Source organism: Triticum aestivum, chromosome 2A (assembly GCF_018294505.1).
Source record: "Triticum aestivum cultivar Chinese Spring chromosome 2A, IWGSC CS RefSeq v2.1, whole genome shotgun sequence".
Taxonomy (NCBI): domain Eukaryota; kingdom Viridiplantae; phylum Streptophyta; class Magnoliopsida; order Poales; family Poaceae; genus Triticum; species Triticum aestivum.
The window spans coordinates 175,183,345-175,200,507 of record NC_057797.1 but is presented as its reverse complement, the minus strand read 5'-3'; positions in this window follow the sequence as shown (position 1 = coordinate 175,200,507).

The following is a 17,163-nucleotide window of genomic DNA, read 5'->3' as shown; positions in this document are numbered from 1 at the left end:
GCAAGAGCGGAGCTCCGCAGGGCCCAATAGCCTGCGGCCTTGGTCAACGCGTGGTGGTTGATTGGACGTGGGCGTCTCCGCTTCTGCACGCTGCCTTGCAATCCGCCCGGCTATGCGGCCACCGCAACCTACACAGTTATTCTTCCATCGCCTGCACCATACTCCTACAATTCCTCTGCTTCTCCCGGACTCCGCTCCTCTTTCCAATCTGACCTGAGCTCTGCTCACTCCATCGCCATGGCGCCGACGCAAGCAGATAAGTGGAAGAAGCCTCTGTCTTTGGCTTGTGCGCCCCCGGCCGCCGAGCCCGCAGTTGGCCGATCGCTGGTGCTCAACGATGAGGCCATGGGCAAGGTGCGCCCCATGCTTGCCTCCAGCTTCAATGAATGGGGAGGGACGGTGGCCTGGCCTGCATCTCGAGCTCGCATCGACCAGACGGCCATCGAGGTCCCGTTCTTCATCGACGCCCTTTGGGCTGGCTTGGTTCCTCCTTTCTCCGCCTTCTTCAACGCAGTGCTCGCCCATTATCAGATCCACGTGCTGCACCTTGATCCTCAATCAGTGACCCTTCCCGCCGTCTTCGCCTTTGTTTGTGAGGCCATGGTAGGCATTGCCCCTTTAGTGGCCCTTCTCCGCCACTTCTTCTCGCTGCACCTGATTGATCCCCGACAGAGCTCAGGATGCCTGAGCTTTCAGGCTGTGGTGGCGACGGCCGGCGCGGGGATTGACTTCAAGCTCCCACCATCCATGAGTGGGTTTCGGACATGATGGGTATTTATTGATGTCGGAGTGCCCAGCCCCCTGCTCTCTTCTCCGTCAGCGCCAGCTATTCCCAGCTCCGGTTGGTGCCACCAAAGGCTCACCGATTCGCGCCTTGCCCTATTTGGCTCAGGCTGAAGTGGCTCAAGGACCTTGATGTGACTGCGCCTATGGTGGTGAAGGAGTTCGTTCGGCGCCGGATCACCCCGCTTCAGCACCACTCTCAACCGATGTGGGCCTTGCTCAGCAGCAAGGACCATGATACGTCTCCAACGTATCTATAATTTTTTATTGCTCCATGCTATATTATCTACTGTTTTGGACTATATTGGGCTTTATTTTCCACTTTTATATTTTTTGGGGACTAACCTATTAACCGGAGGCCCAGCCCAGAATTGTTGTTTTTTGCCTACTTCAGTGTTTCAGAGAAACAAAATATCAAACGGAGTCCAAACGAAATGAAACCTTCGGAAACGTGATTTTCTCATCACATAAGATCCAGGAGACTTGGACCCTCCGTCAAGAAAGCCACGAGGCGGTCACGAGGGTGGAGGGCGCGCCCACCCCCCTAGGGCGCGCCCCCCTGCCTCGTGGGCCCCTCGAAGCTCCACCGACGTACTTCTTCCTCCTATATATATCCACGTACCCCCAAACGATTGGGGACGAAGCCAAAAACCTAATTCCACCGCCGTAACTTTCTGTATCCACGAGATCCCATCTTGGGGCCTGTTCAGGAGCTTCGCCGGAGGGGGCATCGATCACGGAGGGCTTCTACATCATCATCCAAGCCTCTCCGATGAAGTGTGAGTAGTTTACCTCAGACCTACAGATCCATAGTTAGTAGCCAGATGGCTTCTTCTCTCTTTTTGGATCTCAATACAATGTTCTCCCCCTCTCTTGTGGAGATCTATTCGATGTAATCTTCTTTTTGCGGTGTGTTTGTTGAGACCGATGAATTGTGGGTTTATGATCAAGTCTATCTATGAATAATATTTGAATCTTCTCTGAATTCTTTTATGTATGATTGGTTATCTTTGCAAGTCTCTTCGAATTATCAGTTTGGTTTGGCCTACTAGATTGGTTGTTCTTGCCATGGGAGAAGTGCTTAGCTTTGGGTTCAATCTTGCGGTGTCTTTTCCCAGTGACAGAAGGGGCAGCAAGGCACGTATTGTATTGTTGCCATCGAGGATAACAAGATGGGGTTTTTATCATATTGCATGAAACTATCCCTCTACATCATGTCATCTTGCTTAAGGCGTTACTCTATTTTTAACTTAATACTCTAGATGCATGCTGGATAGCGGTCGATGAGTGGAGTAATAGTAGTAGATGCAGGCAGGAGTCGGTTACTTGTCTCGGACGTGATGCCTATATACATGATCATACCTAGATATTCTCGTAACTATGCTCAATTCTGTCAATTGCTCAACAATAATTTGTTCACCCACCGTAGAATACTTATGCTCTTGAGAGAAGCCACTAGTGAAACCTATGGCCCCTGGGTCTCTTTCTCATCATATCAATCTCCATTACTTTATTATTGCTTTGCTTTTTACTTTTCACTTTGCATCTCTATACCGAAAATACCAAAAATAGTATTTATCATCTCTATCAGATCTCACTTTCGTAAGTGACCGTGAAGGGATTGACACCCCCTAAGCGTGTTGGTTGCGTTGAGCTATTGTTTTGTGTAGGTACAAGGGACTTGAGCGTAGCCTCCTACTAGATTGATACCTTGGTTCTCAAAAACTGAGGGAAATACTTACGCTACTTTGCTGCATCATCCTCTCCTCTTCGGGGAAATCCAACGTAGTGCTCAAGAGGTAGCAGACCACATGAGACTTCAGGAGTCCGGGCTTCCCCTCGAGGTGCGGCAAATGGTGCTCGAGGTCTTGACAGGTGTCCCGCTGCCAGATGACATGCCGAGGAAGAGTTGCCTCATGTACCGCTGCTTGAACAAGGCGACATTCGCGGAGCAGATGCCCGCCTTTAATGAGTGGGGGCTGCGTCCAGTCGGCCTCGTGGGGCCTCGTGAGAACCCCATTGTCGTGGTTCCACTTCCTATTGCTGGCACCAAGCTCGCCCCAAGTGTGGATGCAGGGGACGAGCACCGCTGGGGGCTGATGGTGAAGGTGCCGAGATGTTGATGCCGCCCAGGGCTCCTGAGGCGTCGTCCTCAGGAACTCACGACTCTTGCCCTGGGGCGGCGGTTGAGGAGGCGACACAACCCATGTCTCCCGAGGCCGGGGCTCCTAAGACCTCGGCAGGTCGCTGTGAGGCAGGGCCTGGTGGCTCCCCTCAGCTTGGCGCTTCTGAGACTGCCCCTTCGAGCGCTTCTCCAGTTGCGCCTCGCGTTGGCCGCCATGTGCAGCGCTTCGGCCGGCTCTGCATGGACTTCGAAGAGCTCCACAAGAGGAAGGGATCCCCAAGCAGCGGCACCTTCGGGCTGTTAAAGCGGAGAAAGTACATTGCCGTTGACGAGTAAGTACCTTATCTTGGTGATTCTTCGCGTGCTGCTTCCCTTCCTGACGATATCTCTTCAAGATATCTTCCGCCAAGGCGGCAAGATCTCCTGAGGAGAAGCCCCCTCTCGACTCGCTTCTCCTACTAGCCTCTATCCCTTCAAGCTTTGCTCACGGTGTGGAGTCAACCGGGGAAGCCGGCCCGTCGACAAGGTGTCTCGAGCCTGCGCCTTTGCCTTCTTTTCTTTGCGGCCTTGCTCGGAGCACAGCAAGCATGCCAAGGGTTCCTCCCCTGGTCGTGGATGGCGACTGGTTGGCTTCGATCCTGGGGTCTTCTGATAATCCCCAAGTGTAGGGAATCATCGTAGGAATTTCCAAAGATGGAAGTGATAAGTATGGAGTGTCGAACCCACAAGGAGCTAAAGGTAAGATCAATATTTTCTCAAGCCCTATCTACCACTAATACGACTCTACGTACATCGAACATTTGATTCCAACTAGAAACAAGAAATGAAACTACGTTGTGGGTATGAAGTGGATAACTTTGCATGATATCGGAAAGCTAAAATATGAAAGTAGGTGCTGTTATAATAAAGTTAGAATATATTACTAAATATTATAAATAGAGAGTGTGGAATAATGGTGGATCAGTGTGTGGGATTGTCCTAGGTAACTGTTAACAAGACCGGTAATCACTATTGCAGTTTCATATGAGGGAGAGGCATAAGCTAACATACTCTCTCTTCTAGGATCATATGCACTTATGATTGGAACTCTAGCAAGCATCCGCAACTACTAAATATCATTAAGGTAAAACCCAACCATAGCATTAAAGCATCAAGTCCTCTTTATCCCATACGCAACAACCCCCTTACTCGGGTTTGTGTTTCAGTCACTCACGCAACCCACTATAAGCGAATCATAAACGTATTGCAACACCCTATAGCGGGAATCCCTCACGCTTGCGCGACACGGAGGGCACCATAGGACAGCACCAAAGTAAAACATACAACTCATACCAATCTAGATCATTAATCAACCCAAAGACAAAGGATATCTACTCAAAACATCATAGGACGGAAAACACATCATTGGATCATAATATGTGGCATAAAGCACCATGTTCAAGTAGGGATTACAGCGGGGTGTGGGAGACTATACCGCGTAAAATAGATGAGGATGGTGATGTTGATGAAGGCGATCACCGCGGCGATGATTCCCCTCCCGATGGCACTCCGGTGCCACTGAGAGAGAGGAGGAGAGGTTCTCCCCCTTGTGCTTCCTCCTCCATGGCCTCCTCCTAGATGGGGAGAGGTTCTTCCTCTGGTCCTTGGCTTTCATGACGATAATGGCCCCTCCGGGATCCTCCTCCATGCCCTCCGGTGATGATGGCCCCCTCCGGCAGGGTGCCAGAGAGGGCCTAGATTTGTTTTTGGTGGCTAGAGAGGCTTCTGGCGGCGGAACTCCCGATCTAGGTTATTTTCTGGAGGTTTCTATATTTATAGGAATTTTTGGCGTCGGTCTCACGTCAAGGAGATGCCCGAGTCGTCCACGAGGCAGGCCCACGCGCCTGGGGGGTGGGCGCGCCCCCCCACCCTTGTGGACGGCCCGGGACTCTTCTGGCCCAACTCTTTTACTCCGGGGTCTTCTTTTGGTCCATAAAAAATCGTCAAAAATTGGCACGTCAATTGGACTCCGTTTGGTATTCCTTTTCTGTAAAACTCAAAAACAAGGAAAAACAGAAACTGGCACTGGGCTCTAGGTTAATAGGTTAGTCCCAAAAACCATATAAAATAGCATATAAATGCATATAAAACATCCAAGGTTGATAATATAATAGCATGAATACTTCATAAATTATAGATACGTTGGAGACGTATCAGCATCCCCAAGCTTAATTCCTGCTCGTCCTCGAGTAGGTAAATGATAAAAGAAATAATTTATGAAGTGTGAATGCTAGCAAGTGCATACGTTTCATCAATGATAGTTCCAATTACTTTTTCTAGCATCATTATATATCATAATAGTAGCTCATTTTCATAAAGCTTTTCATGATCAAGTAACAAGCTATTCACGTGTTAAAGTATCATAAACTTTCTTGAAACTTAACAAACTATATTCTCAGTCATCAAACAATTGCAATTCATCTTATTTTCAGGAAGGGTCTATGTCAGAGCTTTGATTTAGCAAACTCCACATACTCAACTATCATTTAATCTTTCACAGTTGCTAATACTCACGTGATATTTATGGGTTCAAAGTTTTAATCGGACACAGAGAAAGATAGGGGCTTATAGACTCGCCTCCCAACCTTTTACCTCAAGGGTAATGTCAACAATAATAGTTCATGACAACTTACATCCAATTGGATATATATATATATATATATATATCAGGATCTTTCCAACACAATGTGCTTGCCAAAGGATAAAATGTAAAAAAGGAAAGGTGAAGATCACCATGACTCTTGCATAAGGGTAGAAGATAAAAGTAAAAGATAGGCCCTTCGCAGAGGGAAGCAGAGGTTGTCATGCGCTTTTATGGTTGGATGCACAAAATCTTAATGCAAAATAACGTCACTTTATATTGCCACTTGTGATATGGACCTTTATTATGCAGTTTGTTGCTTTTATTTCTTCCACATCACAAGATCGTATAAAGCTTATTTTCTCCACATTAATAGATCATACATATTTAGAGGGCAATTTTTATTGCATGCACCGATGACAACTTACTTGAAGGATCTTACTCAATCCATAGGTAGGTATGGTGGACTCTCATGGCAAAACTAGTTTAAGGAATGTTTGGAAGCACAAGTAGTACCTCTACTTGGTGCAAAGAATTTGGCTAACATGAGGGGGGGAAACAAGCTCAACATGTTGGATGATCCAAGACAATATACTTTATTTCGGATATAAGAGAACATAACCCATTACGTTGTCTTCCTTGTCCAACATCAACCTTTTAGCATGTCATATTTTAATGAGTGATCACAATTACAAAAGATGTCCAAGATAGTATATTTATATGTGAAATCTCTCTTCCTTCAATATTATTTCATGAATTGTTCAAGTGACCAATTCTATGTTTGCTAACTTTCAATAAGTTTACTACTTATACTTATTCTATGTGAAGTCATTACTCCCCATTATATGAAACATATATAAATTCAGATTTATGATATTCAATTATTCAACCATTTACTCATAGGATATACGTGATGCACGTGAGTAAATGACAAACTACTCCAAAAGATAATAGTGAAGGACACTGAGTAGTCAAATAATTAACTAGCCATGGGAGGATTCTTTTTCATTTAATAATTCAGATCCAATGATTTTATTAAAATAGCAAGTAAAATTGAAAATACTCTCCAAGCAAAACACATATCATGTGACGAATAAAAATATAGCTCCGAGTAAGGTATACCGATAGTTTTGAAGATGAAAGAGGGGATGCCTTCCGGGGCATCCCCAAGCTTAGGTGCTTGAGTCTTCCTTGAATATTACCTTGGGGTGCCTTGGGCATCCCCAAGCTTAGGGTCTTTCCACTCCTTATTCTCCTTATATCGATATCTCACCCAAAGCTTGAAAACTTCAATCAGACAAAACTTAACGAAACTTCGTGAGATAGGTTAGTATGATAAAGAGTAAACCATTTACTTTGGTACTGTCAAATACAAGGTTCATAATTGTTCTCACACAATTCCTACTGTACCATATCATTTCTACAATTTATATTGAGGAATGTAAGTCATAGAAATAAGAAAACAAGCAAACTATGCAATGAAAACAGAATCTGTCAGGAACAGAACAGTCTGTAATGATCTAAACACTAACCATACTTCTGCTACTCAAAAAATTATGAAATAAATTGGTGGACGTGAGTAATTTGTCTATTAATCTTCTATAAAAAGAATCAGCACCAAAGCACTCTTCTGTAAAAAAAATGGCAGCTAAACTCATGAGCGCAAAGTTTCTGTTTTTTACAGCAAGATCACATTAACTTTCACCCAAGTCTTCCCAAAGGTCTTACTTGGCACTTTATTGAAACAAAAGCTATAAAACATGATTACTAAAGTAGCTTAATCATGTACACACACAAAAACAGTAAGGGTAAATATTGGGTTGTCTCCCAACAAGCGCTTTTCTTTAATGCCTTTTAGCTAGGCATGATGATTTCAATCATGCTCACATAAAAGATAAGACTTGAACATAAAGAAAGCATCATGAAGAATATGACTAGCACATTTAAACCTAACCCGCTTTCTATGCCTAGGTATTTTGTGAGCACACAATTTATGGGAACAAGAATCAACTAGCATAGGAAGGCAAAACAAGTATAACTTCAAAACTTTAAGCACACAGAGAGGAAAACTTGATATTATAGCACTCCTACAAGCATGTATTCCTCCCTCATAATAATTTTCAGTAGCATCATGAATGAGTTCAACAATATTACCATCACGTAAAGCATTCTTTTCATGAACTACGAGCATAGAAATTTTACTACTCTCCACATAAGCAAAATTCTCCTCATTCAGAATAGCGGGATCACTAGTTCCGAAAGTTGACGCTCTTCCAAACCCGCTTTAGATAATAGTATTATTCATACTCCAAAAGATATAAGTGAAGTTCATGGATCGTTCTACAATTAATATAGACTAACCAATATCAAAGCTCAAAATATATAAGTGAAGCACACGAAGCATTCTATAAAACCATACTCAAAAGATTTAAGTGAAGCTCAAAGAGCAATTCTATAAGATCATACTTAGAAGATATAAGCGAAGCACATGAAGTATTCTATAAATTTATGAAGGGACATCTCATACTATCATGGTTCTTAAAGAAAAAGACAAACACAAAGGACACAAATCATGTGAACAAAACAAAAACCGAGGTATACCGATAATTGTTGAAGAAGAAAGATGGGATGCCAACCAGGGCATCCCAAGCTTAGATGCTTGAGTATCCTTAGAATTTTTACTTAGGGTGCCTTGGGCATCCCCAAGCTTGATCTCTTGCCTCTATTTATTCTTCTCACATCGGTAACTCCTCGTTCTTCGAACACTTCATCCACAAAAAACTTTTAACAAAAACTTTGTGAGATCCGTTAGTATAATAAAGCAAATCACTACCTTTAGGTACTGTTGAAATCTCATTCTAATTTCATATTATAACTATATCTACTGTATTCCAACTTCTATATGGTTCATACCCTCCGATACTAGCCATAGATGCATCAAAATAAGCAAACAACACACGAAAAACAGAATCTGTCTAAAACAGGATAGTCTGTAGTCATCTGGAGGTTTAGTAAACTTCTGTAACTCCAAAAATTATGAAATAAATTTGAAAATTTGAACAATTTATACAGAAGTAATGTGAAAAAAGTTTCAGACCCATTTGACTTTCCATTAAAAAATGTAAAATCACGCGTTACAGACAAAGTTTCTGTTTTTGTTCTGCACATAGTTAACAAGCCATCTAATCATCCTAAAACCAAAGCTTGGCATATATATAAGGGGATAATTATTTACAGAGAAACTTCCATGGAAAATTCTACATTGTTTCCGTCAGCATGAACACGAGTGCTCAAGGTCGACCCTCACTTCTTCAATGCATAACTTTCCAATCACTTCTCTTTTTGAAAAACTTTTTAGGCATGAGAGGCAAGTAATTTTTTGTATTTTCATTATTTTAAAAAAATTGTATGTTTCACCCACAACTAAATAGAAACAAAAAAGGAAAAACAAAATCTACTTAGTGAAGAAAACAAACAAGCATACACAAGAATATCAACCCCACGATATTGCTCCCCGGCAATGGCGCCAGAAAAGAGCTTGATGATCCCCAAGTGTAGGGAATCATCGTAGGAATTTCGATAAGTATGGAGTGTCGAACCCACAAGGAGCTAAAGGTAAGATCAATATTCTCTCAAGCCCTATCTGCCACTGATACGACTCTACGTACACCGAATGTTTGCTTCCAACTAGAAACGAGAAATAAAACTACGTTGTGGGTATGAAGTAGATAACTTTGCATGATATCGAAAAGCTAAAATATGAAAGTAGGTGTTGTTATCATAAAGGTAGAATATATTACTAAATATTATAAATAGCGAGGGTGGAATAATGGTGGATCGGTGTGCGAAATTGTCCTAGGCAATTGTTAACAAGACCGGTAATCACTATTGCAGTTTCATATGAGGGAGAGGCATAAGCCAACATACTCTCTCTTCTTGGATCATATGCACTTATGATTGGAACTCTAGTAAGCATCCGCAACTACTAAAGATCATTAAGGTAAAACCCAACCATAGCATTAAAGCATCAAGTCCTCTTTATCCCATACGCAACGACCCCCTTACTCGGGTTTGTGTTTCAGTCACTCACGCAACCCACTCTAAGCGAATCATAAACGTATTGCAACACCCTACAGCGGGAATCCCTCACGCTTGCACGACACGGAGGGCACCATAGGACAGCACCGAAGTAAAACATACAACTCATACCAATCTAGATCATTAATCAACACAAAGAAAAAGGATATCTACTCAAAACATCATAGGATGGAAACACATCATTGGATCATAATATGTGGCACAAAGCACCATGTTCAAGTAGGGATTACAGAGGGGTGCGAGAGAGTGGATCGCGAAAAAGAGATGAGGATGGTGATGTTGATGAAGATGATCAACATCTCCCGATGGCACTCCGGTGCCATCGAGAGAGAGGAGAGGTTCTCCCCCCTTGTGATTCCTCCTTCATGGCCTCCCTCATGGATGGGGAGAGGTTCTCCCTCTGGTCCTTGGCCTTCTCGACGGTAATGGCCCCTCCGGGATCCTCCTCCATGCCCTCCGATGATGATGGCCCCCACTGGCAAGGTGCCAGAGAGGGCCTAGATTGGTTTTCGGTGGCTACGGAGGCTTCTGGCGGCGGAACTCCCAATCTATGTTATTTTTTGGAGGTTTCTGTATTTATAGGAATTTTTGGCGTCGGTCTCACGTCAACGGGATGCCCGAGTCGTCCACGAGGCAGGCCCACGCGCCTGGGGGGATGCCCCCCCACCCTCGTGGACGGCCCGGGACTCTTCTGGCCCAACTCTTTTACTCCGGGGTCTTCTTTTGGTCTATAAAAAATCGTCAAAAATTGGCACATCAATTGGACTCCATTTGGTATTCCTTTTCTGTAGAACTCAAAAACAAGGAAAAAACAGAAACTGGCACTGGGCTCTAGGTTAATAGGTTAGTCCCAAAAACCATATAAAATAGCATATAAATGCATATAAAACATCCAAGGTTGATAATATAATAGCATGAATACTTCATAAATTATAGATACGTTGGAGACGTATCATCTTCTTCAAGCAGCGGGACTTCACTTGTCCGGGCGCCTTGCGGGCCCGTCCCGCAATTGGGTGGATGCCAGCCCCCAGCCTCCTGCTGATAGGGGGCGAGCCGCTTCGGGCCCCGTCCGTGGTCCCAGCGGCGGAGGATGAAGTTAGTAGCATGCTCGAGTCGGTGTAAGAAAGGAGCGTCGTTCGCCATGAGCTCTTCCAGGAGGCGATGGATGCGATGAACCGGCTTGGTGAAGAGCTTGTGGATGTGGACGCGTGCCTCGTGGCCGAGGGTCTTCGGCTGGTGGAGGAGCGGCATAAGCTGAAGGTGGCCATAAACCTCGGGCGCCACCAGCGTGAGCTCGATAATGCGAAGGCCGAGGCTTCCCTCGCAGCCTCCCGTGAGGCCTGCTCCCAAGCTCTGGAAGAGGCTCGGGAAGCTGACTGCCGTCGCGAGGCCGCGGAGAAGCGCGCGTGGGAGCTCCAAGCCTAGAGCGCCATCTTGGATCAGCAAGTGGAGGCGCGCAGGGCCGCCTTTGCGTCATTGAGGGGGACACCCGCCGAAGAGGAAGTGATTCGGAAGCGCGAGGAGGCTCTAGCGCTGGAAGCCGTGGAGCATAGCCTTGAGCTTGAACGACTGGAGACAAGGGAGCATAAAGTTGCCCAGGTGGAGGATGCCGTTGGAGCGCGCAAGGCCAGGGCCCAGCAGGAAGTTGATCGTCGGGTGGCCGAGGCTCGTGCGGATCTCGAGAGCAGGTACGACCTGAAGCTGAAGCTCGTGGTAGCTAGGGCCGCTTGTAGGACTGCTGCCCTCAAGTCCAGGTTGGTCGAGGTGGAGCGGCGCGAGGAGGCCGCTGCAACCGCCCTGGCCTCGGCGCAGGCTGAGATGGCTTCCGCCCCTGCCGAGCTGCTCCCTCTTCGGCAGCGGGTCGCCGACGCTGAGTCCGTCGCGTGGCAGAACAAGGAAGAAGTGCTTCAGCGATGGACGCTGGAGCGTGTGCACGCCCCCATGCTCCAGGACCTCAGGAACAAGGCCAACATCGCCCTGGGCCATATCTGTGATGAGAATGCTCCTCATCCCCACGTGAATGACTATGCTAGCCACCTCCGCTTCTTCACCAACGTGGTGACGCGCTTGGAGAACCGTTCCGAGAGGGCTCGCCAACTTGTTTAAGAGAGGAGCCGCAGCCTGCTTGGGCGTGTGTTCTCCCGCATTTTCAGGCATCTCCAGAACGCTGACCCCAACTTCGACTTTGATGCCCCCATCGCTCCCGTGCCCGAGGCCATCCAGGGTGACCTGTCGCGATGGGTGGAGGACAATGTGGACGCGCTGGTCAGGGCCTTCACTTCCGATGACGATGGGGTGGTGGTCGCGGTGGACGTGGGCGACGTGGTCGACGACGGTGATGGCGACGCTAGTGGAGGTGATGGTGATGCCATCGATGGTGGCAGCTATGCCATCGATGGTGGCGGCGATGCCAGCGACGCGTCTTAGGGCGATCCAGGGGACGCGGCGAGCGACATGTCTGACTGATCCCTTGCTTCCCAGCTATTTGTCCTGCACACAGAAGCTCGAGCGTAGCCCGTGAAGTTGTAAGAGCATTTTTGGAGAGGAAGCCCCTCTTGTAAATTTGCTACTGCCTTTATCTTGTTAGGGCGAGTTCAATATGTATCTTCGTCGACTCTCATGCCCTGGAGCGAAGTTGCTGTTGCGGTTTACCTTAGCCTGGACGAGCCCAGACCGGCTCGTGAGGTTGAAAGCTCCGGAGGAACTCGCCGAGACGCCCGAAGGGGCCGCGTGATAAGCGAGTGCTAGCCAGGGTGCGACATGCGCGGGGCACGTGTGTGTCTTGCCCAAACTCGCTCACGAGGAGCCCACGAGGGGGGAGCAATAGGCACAAATTCTGAAATAAGGCAAGAACCAGACAGCAAGAAATCGCTCGAACGAGAAAAGGCACCCCCCGCGCGCATCAAATGAAAACTCAACTCCAACTTAAATCCAAAGCCAAAAGGCAGGGCTACAAAAAAGAGGTTAAAAGAAAATGGTTGTGTCCGGCGCCTAGTCTAGTCTTCTTGCCTTCAAGTCTTCTCACGAGCGCGGAGCTAAGTGCTGCCACTAGGACGTGGGAGGGAGCCCTCGAGGCCCGAGGGCAGCACTCCTGAGACTCCGGGGCATGTACAGCCCCACTCATTATTACTGAGAGTGTCATGGGTGGCGGTCTTCATAGGAGTGTGACTTACTTCATATCGCCGGACGAGGGCCCCGCCTTGTGCCACCCCCCACCAGCGTTGGGACGACCGGAGACCAGGACGGCACCAACGAGGGCAGAGGGGACACCAGCGGCGCCCTCGGCGACCACGTGTCCTCTGCCGGGGGTAGGCTCTGGAGCACCTCCTCGCATAGGGCCTACCTTCGGGGGACGCCTTGCTCCACGCGATGCGGGGAGGAGCCTTGCTCCTGGCCCCTTCCACGCAGCCCCCAGTGAGCTTCTCTTGGTGAGGCGGATACCGCCGCACCGGAACCGTCGCCTGGCGCTGTGACCTGATTCACTTGCGATTAATGGGTAGCGTAAGCCTGCCCTTGGGAGATTAGTGGTACCTGATGTCTACTACACAACCTACTTCTTGTAGACGTTGTTGGGCCTCCAAGTGCAGAGGTTTGTAGGACAATAGCAAATTTCTCTCAAGTGGATGACATAAGGTTTATCAATCCGTAGGAGGCATAGGATGAAGATGGTCTCTCTCAAGCAACCCTACAACCAAATAATAAAGAGTCTCTTGTGTCCCCAACACACCCAATACAATGGTAAATTGTATAGGTGCACTAGTTCGGTGAAGAGATAGTGATGCAAGTGCAATATGGATGGTAGATATAGGTTTTTGTAATCTGAAAATATAAAAACAGCAAGGTAACTAATGATAAAAGTGAGCGTAAACGGTATTGCAATGCGTTGAAACAAGGCCTAGGGTTCATACTTTCACTAGTGCAAGTTCTCTCAACAATAATAACATAATTGGATCACATAACTTTCCCTCAACATGCAACAAAGAGTCACTCCAAAGTCACTGATAGCGGAGAACAAACGAAGAGATTATGGTAGGGTATGAAACCACCTCAAAGTTATTCTTTCTGATCGATCTATTCAAGAGTCCGTAGTAAAATAACATGAAGCTATTCTTTCGGTTCAAACTATCCTAGAGTTCGTACTAGAATAACACCTTAAGACACAAATCAATCAAAACCCTAATGTCACCTAGATACTCCAATGTCACCTCAAGTATCCACGGGTATGATTATATGATATGCATCACACAATCTCAGATTCATCTATTCAACCAACACATAGAACCTCAAAGAGTGCCCCAAAGTTTCTACCAGAGAATCACGATGAAAACGTGTGCCAACCCCTATGCATAGGTTCATGGGCGGAACCCGCAAGTTGATCACCAAAACATACATCAAGTGGATCAATAGAATACCCCATTATCACCACGGGTATCCCACACAAGACATACATCAAGTGTTCTCAAGTCCTTAAAGACTCAATCAGATAAGATAACTTCAAAGGGAAAACTCAATCCATTACAAGAGAGTAGAGGGGGAGAAACATCATAAGATCCAACTATAATAGCAAAGCTCATGATACATCAAGATCGTACCACCTCAAGAACACGAGAGAGAGAGAGAGAGAGAGAGAGAGAGAGAGATCAAACACATAGCTACTGGTACATACACTCAGCCCCGAGGGTGAACTACTCCCTCCTCGTCATGGAGAGCACTGGGATGATAAAGATGGCCATCGGAGAGGGATTCCCCCCTCCGGCAGGGTGCCGGAACGGGTGTAGATTGGTTTTCGGTTGCTACGGAGGCTTCTGGCGACGGAACTCCTGATCTATTGTGCTCCCCGAAGTTTTTAAGGGTATATGGGTATATATGGGAGGAAGAAGTATGTCAGGGGAGCCACGAGTTGCCCTCGAGGATGGAGGGCGCGCCCAGGGGGGTGGGCGCGCCCCCCTGCCTCGTGCCTTCCTCGTTGCTTCCCTTACGTACACCCCAAGTCTTCTGGATTGCTTCCGTTCCAAAAATAAGTTCCGTGAAGTTTCAGGTCAATTGGACTCCGTTTGATTTTCCTTTTCTGTGATACTACAAAACAACAAAAAAACAGAAACTGGCACTGGCACTTGGCTCTAGGTAAATAGGTTAGTCCCAAAAATCATATAAAATAGCATACAAATGCATATAAAACATCCAAGGTTGATAATATAATAGCATGGAACAATCAAAAATTATAGATATGTTGGGGACGTATCAGCATCCCCAAGCTTAATTCCTGCTCGTCCTCGAGTAGGTAAATGATAAAACAGAATTTTTGATGTGGATGTCGGCGTTCTGGGAACGGGGGTCCCCAGACTTGCCTGCCTGCGGCCTGCGGAGTGGCTCAAGTGGGGGCCCAGCGCGGCCCATCTTCATCAGCTCAAGCTCAAGACCCTCGCGAGGGGCCAAGCCTCGCGGGGCGGATGACAGGAAGCTTCCTTAGAGGCAGCCTCGTCAGGCAGGCTCGCGAGGAGGCGGAGAGATCAAGGCAGGGGTACCTCGCGAGGAGCCCGTGACGCAAGCCATGACGATCGAGGCCAGGCGGGTGACAGGCGGGCGCCGGCCTGCGCAGTGTCCTTGTTTCCCCTTTGGTGCAAAGGGGGCAAGCACACGCCAAGCCATCGGGAAAAGGTTACCATTCCGGTTCAACGAGACCAAGACCAGCAGAGCGGTAGGGTGGAAGTCACCGTGGAGCCCAAGACGGCGTCATCACCAGTGCTTTTGGCAGCCGAAGACCACCTTTGGTCCAGATAACTTGTACTGGATGTTCCCCTTCAAAATGGCCAATTGTTGGCGCCCTTCCCGCTCATTATTTGGGAAGAGGCCCTGGGCCCCTATAAATAGAGCGAGCCACCACACCCGGAAGGAGGACCCAGGAGGGACATAAAGAGAGAGAGAGAGAGAGAGAGAGAGAGAGAGAGAGAGAGAGAGAGAGGCGACTGAACTCACCCAAGCAGTTCATCGCACCAGCTCAAGAACGCCTCTCGCGAGGCTGTTCTTCCCTTGTACTGTTCATCATCAGCCCCTGAGGCAATCCACCACACCACACACTGGAGTAGGGTATTACACCACAACGGTGGCCCGAACCAGTATAAACCTCATGTCCCTTGTGTTGTCCGTTTTTCCAGCTTAGATCACGCGAGGAGATTGGACGTGGATCGATAGGGGAGAGATCTCCGCGCACACCCCAGTGTTCGAACCTCTAGGGTCTGCCGGAACCCGAAATCCGACATTTGGCGCGCCAGATAGGGGTGCGCCGGAATCCTTCTTCCTCCACATCATGTCCTGTCGTCTCGCCGTTCAGATGTCAAGCGACCCGGCAGCCAACACCGACCGCTAGGCAGCATGGCTCGCCCACGCCGTGGCACCGGCCCAGGGCGACCTCAACCTTGCGCCTCAGGCAGCCCGTGCTCCGCAGGGCGCTGCAGGGCGCGGGCGACGCGGGCAGACGCTGCCTGCCCTCACACCACGGCAGGTGCGGGCCGCAGCAAGGGCCTCAGACCACGCCGCGACCACAGCGCAGTACACCCAACGGGAGCAAGCGAATTCCAGGGCCGCGCTCACGGTCGCCCGAGAGCTGCTATGGTGCCGACTGCTGGAGGGCGGCCGCGACGTGTTGTTGGAGCGAGTAGCTGAGCTCCTGGACGCCGCCGCCTCAGGAACACCTCCTTTCTGCGTCCAGCTGCCACCCCAGACCCAAGGCGGACCACATGGTGGCATCGTGCACATGCACGCAACTTCCAGTGGACTCCGGGGCCCGTCCAGCGCCAACACCTCCGCCGGCACCGGGCGACAAGTCACGCCAGCCCCCTCTCAGGCCAGCGAAGGGGTGCACGCTGCGGCCTTCGGCCTCGGCGGACCGCCACGCCATCACCCCCATGACGGCGCTCCAAGCCAGGCTACATGGCATACAGGGTGCTACGGCGAGGCGCACGAGGCAGTGGCCCCAGAAGCTTATGTGCCCCGCATGGTGGATCAGGGGTGCGCGCTGGAAGAAGATCATGGCTTATTCCTCAGGCCAGGCTGGGGCGAGGAGTCGCCAGAAGCTGAGCTCTTTTGGGAACCCCAGGAGAGCCTCGACAACCGCACCGGTGGCGGCAACTATCGGGTACCACTCATCCCTCAGGAGCAAGCTTATGCTAACCATGGGTCACAGGAGATACAGGTCTCCACAGCAGGTGGCTGCCCCAATTCTGCAACCTCATACCCCTCAGGAGGAGGGCGCAGGGGGCTGCAGTAGAGGGGCCGAGATTCGGGTTCGTCCCCGTGACGGTCGGAGCAAGGCGCTCTCAGGAGGTAGGCCCGCTGCCGGGGAGGTGCCCCAGGGCCTGCCCCGGCAGGGGACCCGTGGTCGTCAGGGGAACCACTGGCGACCGCTTTGCCTCATTGGCGTCGTCCTGGTTTCCGGTCGCCATCGATGGCGGCAGAGTGTGGCGCAAGGCGGGGCCCTCGTCTGGTGATATGAAGCAAGGCCGGTACCTGTGAAGAAGGCCCAGTGCCTGTGAAG